The sequence below is a fragment of the Narcine bancroftii genome, chromosome 1, assembly GCF_036971445.1.
Source record: "Narcine bancroftii isolate sNarBan1 chromosome 1, sNarBan1.hap1, whole genome shotgun sequence".
Taxonomy (NCBI): domain Eukaryota; kingdom Metazoa; phylum Chordata; class Chondrichthyes; order Torpediniformes; family Narcinidae; genus Narcine; species Narcine bancroftii.
This window is the reverse complement of record NC_091469.1, coordinates 214,731,164-214,752,403: the sequence shown is the minus strand read 5'-3', so window position 1 is coordinate 214,752,403 and position 21,240 is coordinate 214,731,164. Positions and strand designations below refer to the sequence as shown.

The 21,240-nt window shown below is 44.4% G+C and overlaps 1 long non-coding RNA gene across 1 annotated transcript; it reads right to left on the bottom strand.

Moving 5' to 3' along the window:
• Nucleotides 1–416: 416 nt before the first annotated feature.
• On the bottom strand, nt 417–19,425 carry LOC138748712 (uncharacterized). Its single transcript, XR_011348225.1, has 4 exons — nt 19,316–19,425; nt 18,440–18,503; nt 12,941–12,995; nt 417–616 (listed from the first exon to the last, which is right to left on the bottom strand). It is a non-coding gene; the product is annotated as an uncharacterized lncRNA (long non-coding RNA).
• Nucleotides 19,426–21,240: the final 1,815 nt, after the last annotated feature.

Here is a 21,240-nt window from a genome sequence, read left to right as displayed (position 1 = left end):
AGGTCCATGTCCCTGCTCCTGATTGAATGTATCCCAGTATACTGAATGAAATGGCAGAGGTTAGAGAGGATTAATTTGTGTAATTTATCAAAATTCTCTGGATTCTGGTCAAGTCCCATCAGATTGAAAGCCAACAAATGTAATGCAGTGTTTTTTTTAAAAAGATGGCAGACAAAAGGCAGGTTACCATAGGCCAAGTAGCTTAAAGTCTGTACTCGGGGAAAAGGCACAAAGCTATAATTTGGTTTAAGTTTATCTGGCATTATGAGCTCGACATTGTCTATTACCATTTATAGTGGTACATAGAGTTACTTGTCTAAAGCAAAATTGTCTCACTCTTATCCCACTATGGTTCCAATATGAGCAGAGAAGTATCATTAATACATATGTTCAGGACTTGTCCTAGTCTAGAAAAATACTGGAGAGTTTTCCATATTTTATCAAAAATTTTCAACACCGAACTGTTTGGTGGCCCTCTTCGGTACAACAGGAGGGAATGATTCTTTATCTCTCGTTCAGCCGTGTTATCTCTTTTGCCTCTCTTTTGGCGAGGTGAGCAATTTTACTGAAATGAAAGGATGCTGCCCTGCCTACTCATGATCGGTGATGTCACGTCCTGTTTGAACATGGAAAGGATTCATTATTCAATTAATAATTCAGATACAAAATTCCAGACATTATGGGGGTCATTAACGACTCACTTTCTTACTTTATAATTTTAATCCAATGTAATTAAATTGTCTGACTTGAAACTTTTCCACGTTCCTTATATATTTTTTTAACCTTTGATTTTCTTTTAATTCTAGTCATATATCTGGCAATGCGGTTAGGTAAGGGGTTTGAGTTTTTCTCCTTTACTATTTTCTTCTTTCCTTTTTTATATTTATTGTTAAATTTTTTTTGTTAAAAAAAGTATATACAGGTACACAATCCTTTATCCGAATATCTAAAATCCGGAAAGCTCCAAAATCTGGCAAGTGGGGACCGGCGGTCAGGGGAGGCGGCCGAGGGACCGGTGATCGGGGGAGACTGCCAGGCGGCCAAGGGACCAGCGGTTGGGGGAGGTGGCCAGGTGGCCGAGGGACCAGTGGTCGGGGGAGACGGCCGGGCGACTGGAAGGGGGTGGGGGTGGATACGGCAGCACAATTCAGGTGGGCTTTCCGAAATCCGGAAAAATCTGAAATTCGGAACACACTGTCCCCCAAGGGTTCCGGATAAAGGATCGTCTATCCATATAATCTTATTAAATTGTACCTTTTTTTCTTCTTTATTAAAATAAATACAAATATTTTAAAAAGAAAAAAAGTTGATTTGTCACAAAATACCCAGTACATTGAAAAGGGTTATTCTGCGAACAGACTAACAGGTGATCTCAAACACTGAAACAGCCTTGAAAAAAAGCACAATTTACAATATAGGATTTCAAAGAAAAGAAAGATAAATTAGCAACAAGTAAGAGCAGTAATAACACTATGGAGGGTTCATTCAAGAGCCTGATGGCTGCTGAGAAGAATTTGTCTTCAGGCTGTTGGCATGGGCTTTCACACCTACAGGCCTTCTCACCAGTAGGTTCTTCAATGTGTTGCCTGCCTTTCCTTGGCAGTGCAGGATGCAGTGGAACAGAGGCTTTGGCCCACGATACTTCGGTGAGCAGAGGCTGAGGACGAGCTTGATTCCAGTGAGGTAAGATACTTGTATTTAAATTAGGAAGAGTTAATGGATTCAGCTCAGGCAGTCAAATGCTCTGACTGGAGGATCTGGGAAATTTGGGACAGCACAATTGCCCCTGATGACCACACCTGCAAGAGGTGCATTCAGCTGCAGCTCCTGGGAGACCGTATGAGGGAACTGGAGTTGGAGCTGGATGAATTCTGGAAGCAGAGGCAGTGATAGGAAGGAGCTTCATGGAGACAGTCATCCCCAAAGGTCAGGAGCCAAGTAGCTGAGTGACTGTTAGGAGAGTGATAAGCAAACAGTGCAGAGCACCCCTGTGGCAGTTCCCCTCAACGATAAATATACTGTTTGGTATACTGTTGGGGGGTGGGGGGGAATGATCTACCAGAGACAAGTTGTGGTGGTTATGTCTCAGGATTAGAGACTGGCCCCTCACCTCAGAAGGGAAGGGGAGAAAAGTGGAGAGTTATGGTGATTGGGGTCTTGTTGGTTAGATGAGTGGATAGGAGGTCTGAGAACAAGATTAAGGCTCCTGGATGGTATGATGCCTCCGCGGTACCAGGGTTAGTGACACCTCTGATCGAATTCAAAGCATTTTGGGGGGGGGAGGAGGGGGAGGGAAAGGTGAGCAGCGAGTTGTCATGGTCCACGTGGGGACCAATGACATAGATAGGAGTATGGATGAGGTCCTGAGAGGGAATATAGGGAGTTGGGAAGGAAGTCAAAAAGCAGGATCTCAAGGGTGGAGATCTCAGGATTGCTGCCTGAGCCACGTGCCAGAGAGGGTAGGAACAGGAAGTTGTGGCAGATGAATGTGTGGCTGAAGAGTTGGTGCAGGGGGCAGTGGTTCAGATATATGGATAATTGGGATCTCTTCCGGGAAGGTCTGACCTGTACAAAAAGGACAAACTGCACCTGAACTGGAGAGGGACCAATATCCTGGTGGACAGATTTGCTAGAGCTGTTGCGGAGGGTTTAAACTAGTTTGGCAGGGGATGGGAACCAGAATGTGAGAGCAGAGATTAGGGTAGAAGGTTGAAAGCATGACACCATGTGTTCTGAGTTGGTGAGGAAGGACAGGAAGGGGACAAAACATAAATATAGCCAGTTAGAGGGTGTGAAATGTGTCTATTTCAATGCAGAGTATTAAGGTAAAGGCGATGAACTTGGAGCATGGATCAGTACGTGGAAATTCAATGTTGTGGCCATTACAGAGACTTGGCTGGAGGAAGAGCAGGATTGGCTGATGCAGATGCCAGGCTTTAGGTGTTTTAAAAGGAATAGGATGGGAGGTAAGGAGGGGTGGGGGGGGGGGGGGAGAGTAGGGTTACTGGTCAGGGATAGTATTATGACTATAGAAAGAGGAGGCTGCAGAGGGAGTGTTCAACAGAGTCAGTGTGTGTGGAAGTCAGAAATAGGAAGGGAGCAATTACTGTGCTGGGAGTCATCTATAGGCCCCCAAATAGCAGATAAGCAGGCAGATTTTGGAATGGTGTGGGTGATTTCAACTTTCCTACTATTGACTGGCACCTACTGGCTGAAAGAGGGATAGAGGGGGCTGAATTTGTCAGATGTGTCCAAGAAGGATTCTTGACACAGTGTGTGGACTGGCTGACGAGAGGAGAGGCCATACTGGATCTAGTAATGAGTAATGAGCCTGGTCAGGTGGGGCAGCATTTTGGTGAGAATGACCACAACTCCCTGAGCTTTATCATAGCTATGGAAAAGGATTAAAAGCAGACAAAATGGGAAAGTGTTTAACTGGGGAAGGGTTAATTACGATGATATGAAGTGGGAACTAGTGAGAGTAAATTAGAAACAGATGTTCATGGGTGAAAGTACAGAACTAATGTGGAGAAAGTTTAGTGACCACTAGTGCTGGGTTCAGGATAGGTTTGTCCCACTGGGACAAGGTAAAGGGAACCATGGTTGATGAAGCAGGTGAGCCAGCGAGTCAAGAGGAAGAAGGAAACATATATTAGATTTACTGCAGTGGTTTTCAAACCTTTTCTTTCCATCCACATACCACCTTAAGTAATCCCTTACTAATCACAGAGCACCGATGGCATAAGGAATACTTAAAGTGGTATATGAGTGGAAGAAAAAATTTGAAAACTACTGAGATATAGAAAGCAGGAAACAGGAAGGGCTCATGCGAAGTATATGGTAGCCAGGAGGGATCTTAAGAAAGGACTTGGGAGAGGTCAAAGGGGGCATGAAAAGGCCTTGGCATATTGGATTAAGGGGAACCTCAAGGTGTACTATGCATATGTAAAGAACAGAAGAATGACAAGAATGAAAGTGGGACCACAAAAGGATAAAGGAGGCAACATGTGCTTGGAAGCAGAGGAGGTTTGGAGTTGTGATTTTTTTTAAACTTATCTGGATGAAGAGGCAGAAAGATAGGTCAGTAAGTTTGCAGATGTTATGAAGATTGGAGGAGTGGTGGATGGAGCTGAAGGTTATGGAAGATTACAAAAGGATGTAGACAAGATTCAGAGTTGGGCAGAAATGTGGCAGATGGAGTTCAATCCAGATAAGTGTGAGGTGCTGCATTTTGGAAGGACAAATTGGAAGGCTGAGTACAGGGTTAATGGTCGGTTACTTAAGAGTGTGGATGAACAGAGGGAGGTTGGCGTCCAAATCCATGCTTCCCTCAAGCTTGCTGTGCAGGTTGATAGGATAGTTAAGAAGGCCTATGGGATACTGGGCTTCTTTAATAGGGAGATTGACTTCAGTGTAGAGAGGTCATGTTGCAACTCTACAAATCTCTGGTGAGTCCACATTTCGATTATTGCGTTCAGTTCTGCTCACTTCATTACAGGAAGGGTGTGGAACCTATGGAGAGGGTGCCGATAAGATTTACCAGGATGTAACCTGGACTGGAAAATAATCTTATGGGGAAAGGTTAGCAGAACTGGGACTTTTTTCTTTCACAGATAGAAGGATGAGAGGAGACTTAATAGAGGTCTACAAAATTATGAGAGGCATAGATAGGGTGGACGGCCAGTGCCTGTTTCCCAAGGCAGACACCAGCAGAAGCAGACATGAGTACAAAGTGAAAGGAGAGAAGTTTAAGGGAGACATCAGGACAAAGTTTTTTTTTAACACCGAGTTTTTGGTGCCTGGAATGCCTTGCCAGAGATGGTGGTGGAGACGGAGGGGCATTTAAAGGACTCCTAGACAGGCACATAGATGAAAGGAAAATTGAAGGTAACTGGTAAGGTGGGTTTAGTACTTATTTTTAAGGAATGTTGGGTCAACATAACATTGAAGACAAAGGGTCTATACTGTGCTGTGTTGCATATTCTATGGCGAGAGAGACCATTGAGGGGAGGGAAGTTTGTATGATAGTCTTAGCTTCATTTACTACCTTCTGCAGCTTCCAATTGCGAGCAGAGATGCATACCATACCACTCAAAGATGCATGCAACAAGTATGTGATTGATGGTACACCTGTAGAAGTTGTTAATGGATGCAGAAACATGACATTACATTTATGGTCAAAGTACAAATGTGACATCACATACAACCCTGAGATTTTATTCCCTACGGTCCAAGAAGAATTTCTACTTATCGGTAGTGCATATAAACCTAGCAAATTACCTCAACCTGAAATCAATCCTCTTACTGATGAAGGCCAGACAGTATACCCGATCAACCTGTGTGGCAACCTTGAGATATATATGGATTTGGACCCCCAAGGTCTCTCTATGTTCTTCCACATCAGTAAGATTTCTGCCGTTAACCATATACTCCAACTTCAAGTTTGACCTTCCAAAATGCATCACTTCATACTTATCTGGATTGAACTCCATCTGCCTCTTCTCCGCCCAATCTGGACCCTGTCTATATTTCTGTTGTAATCTACAGCAACCTTCTACACTAACCCCAACATTTCCAACCTTCATGTCATCTGCAAAAGCACGGACCCATTCTTCTAATTATTCTTCAAGGTCTTTTTCTAAAAATCACAAGGACAGATCCCTGCAGAATTCCACTAGTCACTGACCTCTATCTACTGCTACCCTCTGCTTTATGTAGACAAGCTAATTCTGAATCCAGAATGCCAAATTGTCATCCCGGCACCAGGCTACTAAATTTTCATTCTCTTTCCCATATACCGTCTCATTGTTATTTTATATCTGGCCCTCACCTGTGGAAGGCCTCGTCCTGGGAGCAGATGCAGTGGAGTTGAAGGAATTGAGATAAAAGAATAAAATCCATTTAGGAGATGTTGGAAGAGGTGTAATTAAGATAACTGTGAAAGTTGGTGGGTTTATAGAAGATGACTTTGGATAGATTGTCTCCTGTAATGGAGACGTGGAGATTGGGAGAGGAGAGAGAGTTACCAGCCAGTGTGTAGTGAACTGGGATTCACTAAAGGTGCCCTGTGCTGATGCCTCCCAGCTCCTCCCCCTGGTTTCCTGCCTAAACCCTGAACCCCTCTGAAGCCTGATCGTGAACCCTACCTGTGTTATAAGCTAATAAAAGTGGTTGTTCTCCCTCTAGTGTGAGCCATAATTTTATTAGCTTACAAACAAGGATGGAGGTGTTGCACAAGCCTAGTATGCTGTTAATAGACTCTCAGTCCCCCGACGTGGCTGAGGAATTTGCATATTGGCTAGGCTGTTTCCAGGCCTACCTGAACGTGACCAGGGACAGCTTCCGTATAGATGAGCTCCGGAAGTCGGCACTCATCTCCAGGGTAGGGATAAAGGAGTACGCAGTCTTCCAACACTGCCTGTCATACAAGGCCATCATCAAGGTGCATGAATGAGGACCTAGCGAGGCACCGGCTCACCCTACAGCACCAACTGCCCAGAGAGTCGATTGACGACTACCTGCTTGATCTGCAGATGCTGGCTAAGAAATGTAGGTATGAGGCCACTTTGGGCCACGTCCGAGAAGATGAACGGATATAGGACACTCTGGTCACAGAGGTCTGCTCGAGGTACATGAGGCAGCGACTGTCGAGTCTGGAAGGAAGGACCTCACAAGCCATATCGAATTGGCCAAATCACTGGAACAGGCCAGTCTCGAGAACGACATCCTTGAGGCTAGTGAACTCATGCTCTTGGCTGAGCACCTCCAAGGACCGGCTGCTCCCGCTATGATGGCCCCCATTTCCCAAGACCAGGAGTGCTTTTTCTGTGGCAGAGGCCAGCACCACCATGCCCGCTGCTCACTGTGCTCCAGCTGTGGGAAGAAGGGACATTGGGAAAGGATCTGCCACGCGAAGGGAGGTCCGTGGAAGTCCACGGCCTGTACTGCTCCAGGAACTGATTCCAGCCCCAAGCCGTCTGTCCCAAACTTGCCCAAGATCACCTGCTATGCAACCCACCACCTATAGAAATGGCGGGAAAAGGCTCAGCAGCCATCTTGCAGCGGCCCAATTTTTAATTCGACACCATCATCGTCAGAGGAGGAAGAAGGGCAGCCATCTTTCCACACCACAAGGTCAGCACCATTGTACATGCGCAGGACAGAGGGGGCCATTCGAGGGAAGAACCATGGCGTCTTTGGCAACCTGGCATCACTGGTCCTCGACCAGAATAGATCTCACCAGCTCAGCAACTCGATGGTGACAGTGAGATTTGATCAAAGTGCCTGATTGACACAGGCTCCACAAAAAATTTCATAGACTCATGGACTATGCAAAAATATAACTTAAAAATGTACTCCTCTAATTACTGAATCTTCCTAATGTCCCAGTCCCATTCAGCGCATGTACAGAAACATTGTATAATCCATCTGCCATTTGAAGGGGGGAATTTTGCAAATTTCACATGAACATTTTAGATGAATTGTATTGTTGGCTTTGGACTTCCTGTGTCATCTTAAAAGCGTGACCTTGGAGTTTTCTCAGCACCTTCCCCAGGTAACGGTTCGGAACGGAGGGCCCTCCAAACCAGGACCCACTTGCAGCCTCTCCATGCTGAACATCAACCCTCCCCTCCCACCCCATTCCCAAACCTGTCTGCCGACTGTAATCCCATCACCACCAAGAGCAGGAGGTACAGCCCAGCAGACAGGGAGTTTATAAAGATGGAGACCCAGCTCCTGCGGGAGGAGGGGATCATAGAACCCAGCACCAGCTCGTAGGGATTGCAAATGGTGGTAGTAAATGGGGAAAACAAGTCCAGGTTAATGATTGACTTTAGCCAAACAATTAACAGATACACACTCCTGGACGTATACCCCCTCCCTTGCATTTTGGATATGGTGAACAATATTGCGCAGTATTGGGTCTATTTGACTATCGACCTTAAAACTGCCTATCACTAGCTGCAAGTCCATTCTGAGGACTGCCCATACATGGCATTTGAGGCTAATGGTAAACTCTATCAGTTCCGGAGGGTCCCTTACGGTATTACCAATGGGGTGTCCATTTTCCAGGGCAAATGAACAGGATGGTGGACTAATATGGGTTGAAGGCTACCTTCCTTTACCTCGACAATGTCACCATTTGTGGCCACACCATGGAAGACCACGATGCCAATCTCCAGAGCTTTCTCCACATAGTGAGAACCCTGAACCTTACATATAATTCGGACAAGTGTGTATTTAGGACTACACAACTGGCTCTCCTTGGCTGTCCATGGTGGAGAATGGCATCATTGTCCCCAACCCTGATAGGATGCACCCCCTGTTAGAACTTCTCCTCCCCGAGACCACAAAGACTTTGAGGAGATGCCTGTGGTTTTTCTCATATTATGCCCAGTGAGTCCCTCAATATGCTGACAAGGTTCATCCTCTCTTTAAGGCCACCACTTTCACCCTTTCAGCCCAAGCCCAGATGGGTTTTAACTACCTCCGCAGTTGCATTGCGAAACCCACCAAGCACGTGGTGGATGAAAATGTACCTTTCCAGGTGGAAAATGATGCTTTGGTCGTAACCCTGGCCGTTACTCTCAATCAGGCGAGCAGGCCTGTTGCCTTTTACTCACAGATGATTCAAGGCCACGAGCTCCAGAACCCATGTGTGGAAAAGGAGGCTCAGGCCATTGTAGGTACTGGAGGCACTATCTGGCTGGTAGAAGATTTATGCTCCTCACGGACCAGCGCTCTTTTGCATTCATGTTCAGCAATGCCAAGAGTGGCAAAATCAAGAATGACAAAATTGCTAGGTGGAGGTCAAAACTCTCCACCTACAGTTTTGACATTGCCTACCTGCCAGGGGCCCTTAACGATCCTTGTCTAGGGGATGTTGTGCCTCCGTATACACCGGTCAACTGCAGACCAAACACCATGAGCTCTGCCATCCAGGGGTCACCCACATGGCTCATTTTGTCAAGTCCTGCAGTTTGCCCTACTTAATACAAGACATCAGGGAAATGACCAGGTCATGTCAGGTCTGCGCTGAGTGCAAGCCGCACTTTTTTGCCCTGTGATAGTGCACCTGATTAAATCATCCAGGCCTTTTGAATGACTCAGCATCGATTTTAAGGAACCTTTCCCCTCCTCAAACGGGAACATCTACTTTCTCTCGGTCTTCGTTGAGCACTCCTGCTTCCCATTCACCATCCCATGTCCAGACACATCAACCTCGTCTGTTTTGAAGCTCCTAGACTCTGTTTTCACCCAGTTCAGGTACCCTGGCTATATTCATAGCAACCGGAGCTCAGTCTTCATGAGCTACATCAGTACCTGCTGGTGAGGGGCTTCAGTACCTGCTGGTGAGGGGCATCACGTCCAGCAGGACTACCAGTTACAACCCCTGGGGGAAAGGGCAGATTGAAAAAAAGAACACCATGATCTGGAAGGATGTCAAACCTGCCCTGAAGCAAAAAGGCCTTCCAGACTTGTGCTGGCAGGAAGTCCACCCCATTGAGCTCCACTCCATCCAGTCATTACTCTGCTCTGCGACCAGTGCTACTCCTCATGAGCTCATGTTTACATTCAACAGAAGATTGGCATCAGGGACTACACTGCCTGGCTCACTAGTCCTGGTCCGTCTTTCTCAAAAAGCATGCGAGGAGAAGCAAGACCGATCCCCTGGTGGAAAAGGTGAAATTGCTCCATGCCAACCCCACATACATCTATGTGAAATACCTGGATAGCGGGGGGGGGGCACAGTCTCCATCAGGGACTTAGCACCCACTGGAACAGAGGATTCGTTGCCTCAGGTGCCCCACGAGCTACCGAGATTTTTCTCCCCACCCCCACTCAGGGTCTCCATTTCAGGAGGAGAGTGAACCCCCCTCCATCATCGAGCTGGAGCCCCAGCCCACTACCCTTCCATCACAGGCAGACCAGGAGACTCAAGGAGCCCAAGACCTCCAGTGCTAAGGTGCACTGATCTCCAGACCCCCTAGACCACCTGAATCTGTAAATAGTATTGTAAATATTTCTCTTCGGTGTCTATTACTGGTTTCTGATCCTTGTTCTGAAAGAAGGGCTGAATGTAGTGAACTGGGATTCACTAGAGGTGTCCTGTACTGACGACTGGTCCCGTCTCCTGGCTCCTCCTCCTGGGGGCCCGTATGTAACCCTGGTTTCCCACATAAACCCAGAACCCCTCTGAAGCCTGTTCGTGAAATCTACCTGTGTTGTAAGCTAATAAATGTGTTTGTTCTCCCTCCTGTTGAGTGTGAACTTTTATCTACACTACACAGTGACAATGGATATGAGATGATTTAATAGAAGTATATAAAATTGATGGGTTTAAGATAGAATTGACAATAGCAAATACCAGAGGACAACTGGTGATTGGAGGAAAGTTTAGGGAAAATGTCAGAAATGAGTCTTGCTAAGAGAGTGTTGGTGCCTGGAATGCATTGTCGGGATGGAGACTCATTGGGACTCTTCCCCAACTCCCCTCTAATCCCTTCCATTCTGCTGACCTCTACTTGAACCCTACGAGGCCGTTTTTTAATCCCTTCAGACCTTCCTGTCCCTGAGACAGAATGCTCTGTTTTCATCCCCTTTCATGCACGTCACCAGTTCCTTCACCATCTATGTCTCTGTGTCTATCTCTTCAATAAGGTCCTCCACCCCCCAAATGAGAACCCCTTTCCTCACATTAAATCTTCTTCTTCATCTTCGATTTCTCATTCTGACTGTCTGTCCACTTTGGGTCTTTTTATTTCCAACTGCCACTGAGACAATTAACCATTTCAACCTGACCACTCCACTCACCTCTTCCAAATTCTCCCTCTCAGAATGTACTACCCTCCATTCTCTCCACACCCACTTCAATTTCCTTATCAAATCCACAGACAGGGCTGACACTATTGTAGTCAGACGCACTGACCTCTCCCTTGTCAAGGCCAGACAATATTTATCAGAAATCTCCACATTTCTTGAACAGGTCGCCACTACGGAAAGTTAGGCCACTGGATCCCCTACCATCACTTCCAGTCAATTCCCTTCAACAGTCTCTGTCCTCATTGTTTCCCAACCCCACGCTGCCCAGTTCTACCTCCAATCCAAGATCCACAAACCCAATTGCCCAATAGACCCATTGTCTCTGCATGCTCCAGCCCCATCATATCTCACCTCCATTTTGTTCCCCTTGGTCCAGTCCCTACCCACCTACATCCAGCACACCTCACATACCCTCCATCATTTTGACAGCTTCCAGTTCCCTGGACTGAACCATCTCATTTTCACTATAGTTGTCCAGTGTCTATACACCTCCATCCCTCATGGATCGCCACTTCTTTCTGAATAGCAGACCTAACCAGTCCCCCTCCACCAGCACCCTCTTCTGCCTAGAAGAACCTGTACTCTTCTTCAGTAACTACTCCTTTGGCTCATCCTGCTATCTCCAATCATGACCTGCTGAGTTTCTTCAGCACCTTTGTGTACTGCACTAAACCCTAGTGCCTGCAGACTTTCTTGTTGCCCTCAATGAGACAGATAGTAGTGGCTGAGAGAGGCTGCAGTTGATCTGTATGTAAATGGCTGTAAATTAGGGAGATTAATCACAATAAAGGAAGAATAGCAGAGCTGGAACTGTGTATTTCTCTCCCGCATCCTGTCTTATTTCAAGTAACTTGAGTGCGGCATTGTTGGCGTAGCAGTTAGTAAAACGCCTTTACAGTGTCTGCGATTAGGACCGGGGTTCGAATCCTGCTCTGTTTGTAAGGAGTTTGTACGTTCTCCTCATGTCTGCATGGGTTTCCTCCAGGGGCTCCGGTTTCCTGCCACCGTTCGAAACATACTAGGGATGTTGTAGGCCAATTGAGTGTAATTGGACGGCATGAACTTGTGGGCTTAAATGGCTTGTTACCGTGCTGTATGTCTAAATTTAAGTTTAAAAAGTTTATCCCATCATTGCCATTTTCTTGCTTTTGGATCAGTACAACTTAAAGATCCTCCTCATATCCTGCACTATTACACACAATCGTTCAACGCAATTAGTTCAGGAGGGTCATATTTACTCATGTGCAACCTTCCCAATTTTTTTTCACTTTGTGGAAATTTGCCATAATCAGAGTTCAAAAACTGAAATGCCCACAGATAATAAACTCTGCCAGATTCTCACCTGCATCAAAATCAAGTTCACAATCTACATTGTCTGAATTTAGTTTTGTTCAGTCCTAATGGATTAGAAAGGATACATGAAAATACCTCTTAAGCCTGTTACTACAACCACAATTGAAATGAATTATGTTAGTAGGTTTGGTTTTTTAATAATGTGTTGTATGGGGTGCATTTAAAATGGGGAATTAATAGTTTCATGGCTTTATTCCAAATCTACCATTTATCATGAGTTTTTAAAAAAAAATCTGATGCAGTTTATGTCCACATTGAAAATTTAAGCATGTATATCCAAAACATACAGAACACATAACCAACATGCAGATATATTTTAAGGACTTTGGAAAATGTGTATTTCCACAATCAAAAAAACCCAGAATCTAATGGGTGTAATTAACAAATTTCAAGCATCTGCTGTACTTTGCTTTTCCATTAAAGTCAGAAATGTTGAGGCTGAGGGACTGGACTAGTTGGGAAAGTGTGGAGAGGGGGATTGGGGGGAGATTAGATGCCTGACAGCAGTCAAGTAGAGTCAACTGATTGTAGATGCAACAATTTCTGAACCATCTACAGAAAACTTCAGACTGACATGTCAGAATGCAGTTTTACCAAGAAAACAGTGTATTTTCAGTTCGTAGCATGGTGGGAAATAAGACTGATCTCAAAACATCTAAGCTAAAGTGCTATTCAAGCTGGTCTAGAACACCCGTTTAACCAACAAAGTATTACATATTTGATTACCCTTCTTGTTCCTTTGATAGTTCCACCCAGCTCTCACCTTCTCTGAAAATCTCCTTTACATCTCTCTAATCCAGCGTTTCCCAAATTGGGTTCTGCGGAAGAAATTGGTAGTAATTAAAACCTGTAATAACTGTCTTTATTTAATTTAAATTTAAATTATTATTTACCTGTGTTTCTAAACAGTTGCCTTGATGCTAACAAAACAAAATGGCGTCTTGAGGCCCGACGTCAGCCGTGCAGACAACAGCACAGACGTCAGGCCTCAAGTTGCCATCTTCAACCAATGAGTCTTGGATTTCTTTTGGCTTGAGGTTGGCCACATTTTAAAAATATAAACTTCCTCCCTCCCTCCCCCCCCCTCGCTGAGGTTGGTGTGTGAACTTGTGATGGAATCAGCATGGGTGCTGGAATGGTGTTGGGCAGGACCAGGGTCTGCATTGATAGAAGCATCCGGGACTATGGTATGTATGCATTCGGGGTCACCGGCAGAGGCGATGGTGGCTGCAGCACCTGATCGGGGGAGTTGGGGGTTAGCGATGGAGGTGTGGGAAGCTCAGGCCTGTGGGCAGCAGGGGCTGGGATGTAAACCCACATTGGAGGCATTAGAGCTCCATCTGCAGGAAGCCAGGTCTGAGGTAGATACCTGAATCAGAGGCATTAGGCAGATCCAGCCTGTGGGCGGCTGTGACCAGGTTGAAAACCTGCTTCTGGAAGGACGGTGTTGGTGTGTATTTGGGTTCTGGGTGGTCGGTGATATTTGTATTTGCAATTTGGTTAATATTCAGTTGAAACAAAATAATCAAGTTTTGAAGAAATAGGATTTTGAAAGCACTGCCTCAGATTGCTTACTGTTTCAGAAAAATAATATAATTTAAATTAGACTCAACCATGCACAAACTGGAAGTTGGAGCCATTCTACTTCTGGCCAGCTTCCAATTTGTGACTACAGAGTTCCGTAATTTCCAAGTGCTCCTCAGAAGGGTTCTTCTGCGAGTTTGGGAAGCCCTGCTCTAATCCTCCAGTAATTGGCTGTTTGAACACTGACTCCCATGTCACTTTGCTTCTCTTCAGCCACTTTCTGTTTGGAGGCCATGTCCTTCTCCAAGTTTCCAAATTTCTGCCAGGTTGGCTTGGGACCATTTCACTTTCTGCATGAGAGCTGTAGAAATGTGGGCACTTTCCTTAGCCAACATTTCCTTTAGAAAGAAACAACCATGTATTTCGTCGACTGTAAAGTTTTGATTCACAGAAGATGTGTTGTTTTCCTTTTCAATCCTGGATCCTTCAGACTTTCTAGGATCTCATTATCATCTGCATGCCTGCCTTCCTTATACACCTTTTGGAGATTTTGCCACTCCATTGTCTTTGTTTATTTTTCTCCTTCTTGTGTTTCTTCGTGATAGAACATCAGAAATCCCCGGAGTGAAAAAAAATTATGCATGTGTATTTCTCTCAAATCAGAATGCAGTATTTTAAAAATGTATTTGCAATGCAGTGGAAGTCAATTCTGGCCATTGAAACCATGCTGTCCAATTACAGCCAATTAACCTATCACCTTGACTGTTTTTGAAGGGTAGGAGGAAACTGGAGCACCTGGGTAAAACCCACACAGAATGTCCCCACATTCTTTGCTTCCCTTAATAGTCTGAATTGGTTTTCTGCATTTTGTCTGCAGTTAATTTGAATGTGCCTGTGCATCACAATTTTAGTCGTGTAGAGCGCTTCGAAAGAACCAAAGACTTGTTGATCCAAACCAAGGCTTTTATTAACTAAAAGACTGGAGAATATCACAAGTAGGTCGACCAGTCCAGAATGACCTGGTGTGGCTAGGAGAAATCCTTTAAGACCTGCCAGTAGGTATGGCTACACTCTCAGCCAATCATAGTCATCCTACACTACAATCTGTACATATATACATATACACATTGGTGATAGAATCTGTACTATCACAAGGTGCGCCTCTCATTTTCAGTCTGACTGTTCCTCGATCAATCTCCAACATATTTCCAGTGAAGCTTTAATGCATCATCAAGGAAAGTATTTAATATTTCTTCGCGATAGTCTGCAGAACTGTGGTCTAAACCGTACTTTTGCTAATTTAGATCTTAGTTATTCTCCACATCTTCTGCATAATGGGAAAAGAAAGCAAAGCTGGAAATAAAATCTTTGTGAACCTAAATGAAACAATTCTGTTCATTTCAAACTAATTTCAAAAATTAAGACTTTAGCATAATAAAAATTAACATAAGAAATTGGAACAGATGTTAGACATTCAGTCCTTTGTTCCTATTCAGTCGTTCAAGATCCACTGTAACACCATTTTTTGTTCTATCCCCACATTCTTTGCTTCCCTTAATAGCCTGAAAAATATTACTCTCTATTTGAAATAAACTCAATGATTGAACCTATATAATTTTCCAGCATAAAGTTTTCCAAACATTCACCACACTCCGAGTGACTTAAAAAAACTTTTCGTCATCTCAATCCTGAATGATTTATGTCTGATTCTGGAATCCTCAACCAGAGATTATACCCTCCCTTCATCCATAGTGCCAAACCTTGCAGAAAGTTTGTAAGTTTCAAAGATATCTTGGGAGAATACAGATTTTGTCTACTCAATCTCGCTTCAGAAGTAAATCCAACATTGCAAAAACCAGACAGCTGGATCTTTCCTGCTCTTTATGACAAATGTTTCCAGATTAATTTTCCATGTGTTTAGATTTTTAAGCTTGTCCAAATACAATTCAAAGGCTCTTTACATTGTGGTGAACTGCTGTACACTCATTCATCTGGCTCCGGCCTGCTCTGTGACTGGACCCATGGCTCCTCCCTCTTGACCCTGTATTAAGGCTCCAACACCATAACCCCTCCCCAGAAAGCCTGCATCACAGCACAGGGTGACCTTCAAGTTTTTTGTAATTAAAAGCCAATTGTTCCGTAACTCTAGTCTTTTGAGTTATTGATAACGCATCAATTTTATTTACAATATTTTTTCCAACGACAGAACAGCTCTTGAAGCCTGATAAGATGGAGATTGACCCATAATCACCAGAAGCCTCAGACTGCTTTGAACTCTGGCTACGCTACTTTGCGGTCTTTCTGCAAAATTCCTCTGGAACTGTGGCCACGGAGGAAAATAAGCTGCATCTACACTTCTCCCGGTTCGGACATCAAGTGTTCACAATGATCATGGATGCCTCAATGTATGGGGAGGCAATGGATATACTCAAGGACCAGTAAAGAGAGAAAGTCAATGAGATATACGCCAGGCACATGCTGGCCACCCGCAGAGAGTGACCAGTTGAATCAAGTGATGAGTCCCTCCGGGCCCTGTGGGGTCTTGCACGAGCGAGTAACTTCCAGTCGGTGTTGACCGCCCAAAACACGGAGGACGTGATGTGGGATGCCTATGTCAGGTCGGACTAAGTGCACCAGAGGTGACTCGAGCAGAGTAACTTGGACTTAAAAGGGGCAATTGACCTCGTGAAATCGCTGGTGATTGCCCTCTGTAACATGGAAGCTTACTTGGTGAATGGCATGGGGTCCACACAGGGTCTGCTATCTTGGGACATGTGTTTACAGGCCAGTAGCATGCTACCATGTCCAATGATCAAGCCCACCACAGCCGCAGTCTCCCAGGAGCATCCGAAGTGCTACTTTTGAGGCCAACCAAAGCACCCCGGAAAATGCTGCCCGGCAAAATACGCGATGTGTTCAAAGTGCAGAAAGAAGGGACACTACATGATGATATATTTATCACAGCCACCTTCCAGTCCCAGTGCCACCATGGGCATGCATGGGGGCTGCCATCTTGGACACCACCAACTTCTGGGGATAACCACGCCGGCACATGAGCGCTGACATTATGCTCCCAGACTACGAGTCAGCACGAACTGACACTGGCCTCTGTGGTACTGATCAAAACAGCCTGCTTCAACTCTCCCAGTCTATAATGGACATGTCGATCAACAATCATGTGACAAGATGCCTTTTCGATAGTGGAAGCATAAAGAGTTTTATCCACCCTGATACAGTGCAATGCTACTCCCTTAAAGAAGGCCAATGAGCTATTAAAGTTGCCCTGGTCTCAGTCCCACTAGGGTGAGATCCGCAGCTACACCACCGCGACATTGACGACTTACATGGACTTTAAACACTTCATCATGCCACAGCTCTGCACGCCATTGCTGCTGGGGTTGGAGCTTCAGTGCCACTCCCATCTAGTTTTGTGCCCGCAAACTCGGAAATATGATATTTTGTCCCCTCAGTCAAACAGTGGATCTTGATGAATGGTGCACCAACAACAAACTTGCACTCAGAGTCACCAAAACCAACGAGCTGATTGTTCACTTCAGGGAATGGCAGAGGTATACAATCCAGCAATCTTTTGGGGATCAGAAGTGGAGAAGGTGAGCACATTTAAGTTCTTGGGAATCACTATCTCGGAGGTTCGTTTCTGGACCAAACACAATAAAGGCATTGTGAAGAAACATCTCTACCTCCTTAGGAGTTGGCGGAGGTTGGTATGACAGCAGAAACTCTGGCAAATTTCTAAAAATGTTAATCATGGTCTGGTATGGGGACACCAATACCCCTGAACTTAAAGCCCTGAAAAAGGTAGTGGACACAGCCCAGAACATCACAGCCAAAAGCCTCCCCACTATGGAGAACATCCACAGGGACCACAGCTGTTGGAGAAGAGCAGCAATCATCAAGGATCCACTCCACCCAAAACATGCCCAGTTCTCACTGCTGCCATCAGGAAAGAGATATAGGTGGCACAAGACTCAAACCACTAGGTTCACGAAAATTTGCTATCCCTCCACCATTGACTCCTCAACAACAAACTCACTCAGGGACTCATTTAAGGTCTCTTACTTGTGCACTTCATTGATCTTTTTTCAATCTCTCTGTATTGCACAGTCAGTTTGTTTACATTCGTTATCTGTTTACAGTTTTTTATTCGTTTACACGTATACGCTGTGCATAGGCTTTTTTTTTGCAGGACCAATAATTGGTAATTCTGCCTCACCCATAGGAAAAAGAATTGCAGGGTTCTATGTGATGTCATGTATGTACTCTGATAATAGCTGCAACTGAAATTAATTTGCAACAACCTGTCTGTTTATTCCCACTCTTTCCTTTCTGACCAGTAACCAATTGTCAAACCGTGTCCGTGCATTATTTCCATTTTCATGTACTGTGACCTGGTTGGCCAACCTCAATCTTAAATGCCTTCTGATAAAGTAATTACATTGCATCAAGTTTTGGAAGATGATAACTGACATCACTATTTCGAGGATTGGGATCTGTAGATCCTTTGGAATATCAGCTATAACTCTCACCAGCCTTTATCATAATATTATTTAACATTTCCTTCTGTTCCTCCTTACTGCTCTATCTTTGATTCTGGTATTCTGAAACATTTTTTTGAAGGCATGCATAAAGCAATTGTTTAATTCTGCAGCTTCCAAAGCAGCTAGGTTGTCATTAAAACTCAGCTGCTCACGAACACCTTTCAAAAATGAGAACCTACCTTTTGCGTTTTGAATTAGATGTGTCTCCTGATTCAAGTTATGACATTCGCTCTTGACTTCACTCTGAGGAGTTGTAATAAAAAAAAGAGTGTTAAAATCAATAACTTAGCTACTGCCTCCTTTTGAGGCAGGCTGAAATACCGTTGCCAGCATTGCACACAATGCTACCACAAAAGAATAAAGATCATTACAAACATTTGCCTTTGGACTTTGACTTGGCGCACATTTGTTTTTCCCAAACCTGTCCTGTGGGATTCACTCTTATGGCAGGTGAGGTGAAGGCCAGCATATTATTTGGAATTGAAGTAACATCCTTAGACTATGTGGAACTGGAATGATTGTGTTGGATGCGATGGGAAAGGGGGGTGGGGTGGGGGGGGGGGATAAGGTTTTGAACTGATTCCTCAGCTGTCAGAATAGTAGGTTGGCAAGCTTCCAGGTTTAGCCTCATTATCTCCAACATGGTCTGCTTCATCTTTTGTAGGGACTGCCCTCCTGAGGAATAAAGAATCTTGTAGGCAGCCTTGTTCTCATTCTTTGGAGCTGTATTAGAAAACACTGCAGACTTATAAGCACCAAAGTTTTTTGGAATGGATTTTGCATATATTAGTATCCTAAAGGTCCAATAGTGTAAGGGAAACTAAGAAATTAAATCGGAGCTATTAAAGTGGATTTTTAATCCAGCCACTCCATTGTCATCTGAGTTCCTGGCTCCCAGGCCAACTACCAGAAACTTAAATAATATCAACAAATTTCAACTCGCATGTTTAAAGTGACACTCCAAATGTGTAATTTGAAGTTTTTGGTGATGGCGAAAGCAGAAAAAAAAAACAAATCTTGTTACATTCTCTGGATATGTTGGTGAAATCCATCACCTGAAGGCATATTCTCCCTGGAGACAGGGAGGAAGAAGCCACATCGCGAAACCAAGCAGATATGACTGGAAGTAGCAAAAAGATCAGTAGCAGGAGCGCAGCAGCTCATCTTGGATATAATGCCGGAAGTGTTTCAATGACCTCGACAGAAGGAAATGTAGTCACAATGGTCCATTTGCCAGTGTCCTGATGTGTGCCTCATCACAACACTTCCCACCCCCACTCACCCCTTACTAGCCTGACAAGAGGTATAAAGAGCAGGGAGCTGAGAAGTTGGAGGACTACAAGAAGTGTAGAAGGAATCTTAAGAAAGAAATTAGAAAGGCCAAAAAAAGGCATGAAGAGGCTTTGGCTGACAGAGTAGAAATAAATCCAAAGGGTTTCTATAAGTACATTAAAAGTAAAAGATTAGTGAGAGATAAAATTGGACCCCTTGTAGATAGTGAGGGTAGGCTGAGTAAGAAGTCTGAGGAAATGGGGGAAATTTTGAATGATTTCTTTGCCTCGGTATTCACTAGGGAAAAAAATGTTGAACCAGTTGAAGTAAAGAAAAATAGTGGGGAGGTCATGAAGCATATAAGGATAACCGAGGAGGTAGTGATGGCTGTGTTAAAAAAGATAAAGGTGGATAAATCTCCCGGACCGGACAAAATATTCCCTAGGACACTCAGGGAGGCTAGTGGACAGTTAGTGGGGCCATTAACAGAGATATTTAGGATGTCACTGGCCACGGGGGTGGTACCAAAGGATTGGAGGGTGGCGCATGTAGCTCCTCTGTTTAAGAAAGGGTCCAAATGCAAACCTGGGAATTATAGGCCTGTAAGTCTGACGTCTGTGGTGGGCAAGTTGATGGAAAGTGTTCTGAGAGATGCTATTTACAAATTTTTGGAGGTACAAGGATTGATAGGGAGTAATCAGCATGGTTTTGTCAGGGGTAGATCATGCTTGACAAACCTGATTGAGTTCTTCGAGGGGGTTACAAAAAAGGTTGATGAAGGGAAAGCTGTGGATGTTGTCTATTTGGACTTTAGTAAAGCTTTTGACAAAGTTCCCCACAGGAGCTTAGGAAAAAAGGTGGAAGCATTAGGTATAAATAAGGAGGTAGTGAAATGGATTCAGCAGTGGTTGGATGGAAGGTGTCAGAGAGTAGTGGTAGAAAATTGTTTGTCCAATTGGAGGCCGGTGACTAGTGGAGTTCCTCAGGGTTCGGTCCTGGGTCCACTATTATTTGTTATATATATTAACGATCTGGATGTAGGGGTAGAGAATTGGATAAGCAAGTTTGCGGATGACACAAAGATTGGTGGTGTTGTGGACAGTGAGGTAGATTACCGTAGATTAAAAGGTGATTTAGGAAGGCTGGAGGTGTGGGCTGAGAAATGGCTGATGGAATTTAATACAGAGAAATGTGAGGTGCTGCATTTTGGAAAGGCAAATTTAAATAGGTCATATACATTGAATAGTAGACAATTGAGGAGTGCAGAGCAACAAAGGGATTTAGGAGTTATGGTAAATAGTACCCTCAAGGCTGATACTCAGGTAGATGGTGTGGTGAAGAAGGCATTTGGAATGTTGGCCTTCATAAATCAGAGTATTGAATTCAAGAGTAGGGAGGTTATGATGAAATTGTACAAGGCATTGGTGAGGCCAAATTTGGAGTACTGTGTACAGTTTTGGTCACCAAATTATAGGAAAGATATAAACAAAATAGAGACAGTGAAGAGAAGGTTCACGAGAATGTTGACAGGATTTCAGGGTCTGAGTTACAGGGAAAGGTTGTGCAGACTGGGGCTTTTTTCTCTGGAGCGTAGAAGATTGAGAGGGGACTTGATAGAGATGTTTAAGATTTTAAAAGGGATAGAGAGAGTAAATGTGGATAGGCTTTTTCAATTAAGAAAGAAGGAGATTCAAACTAGAGGACATGA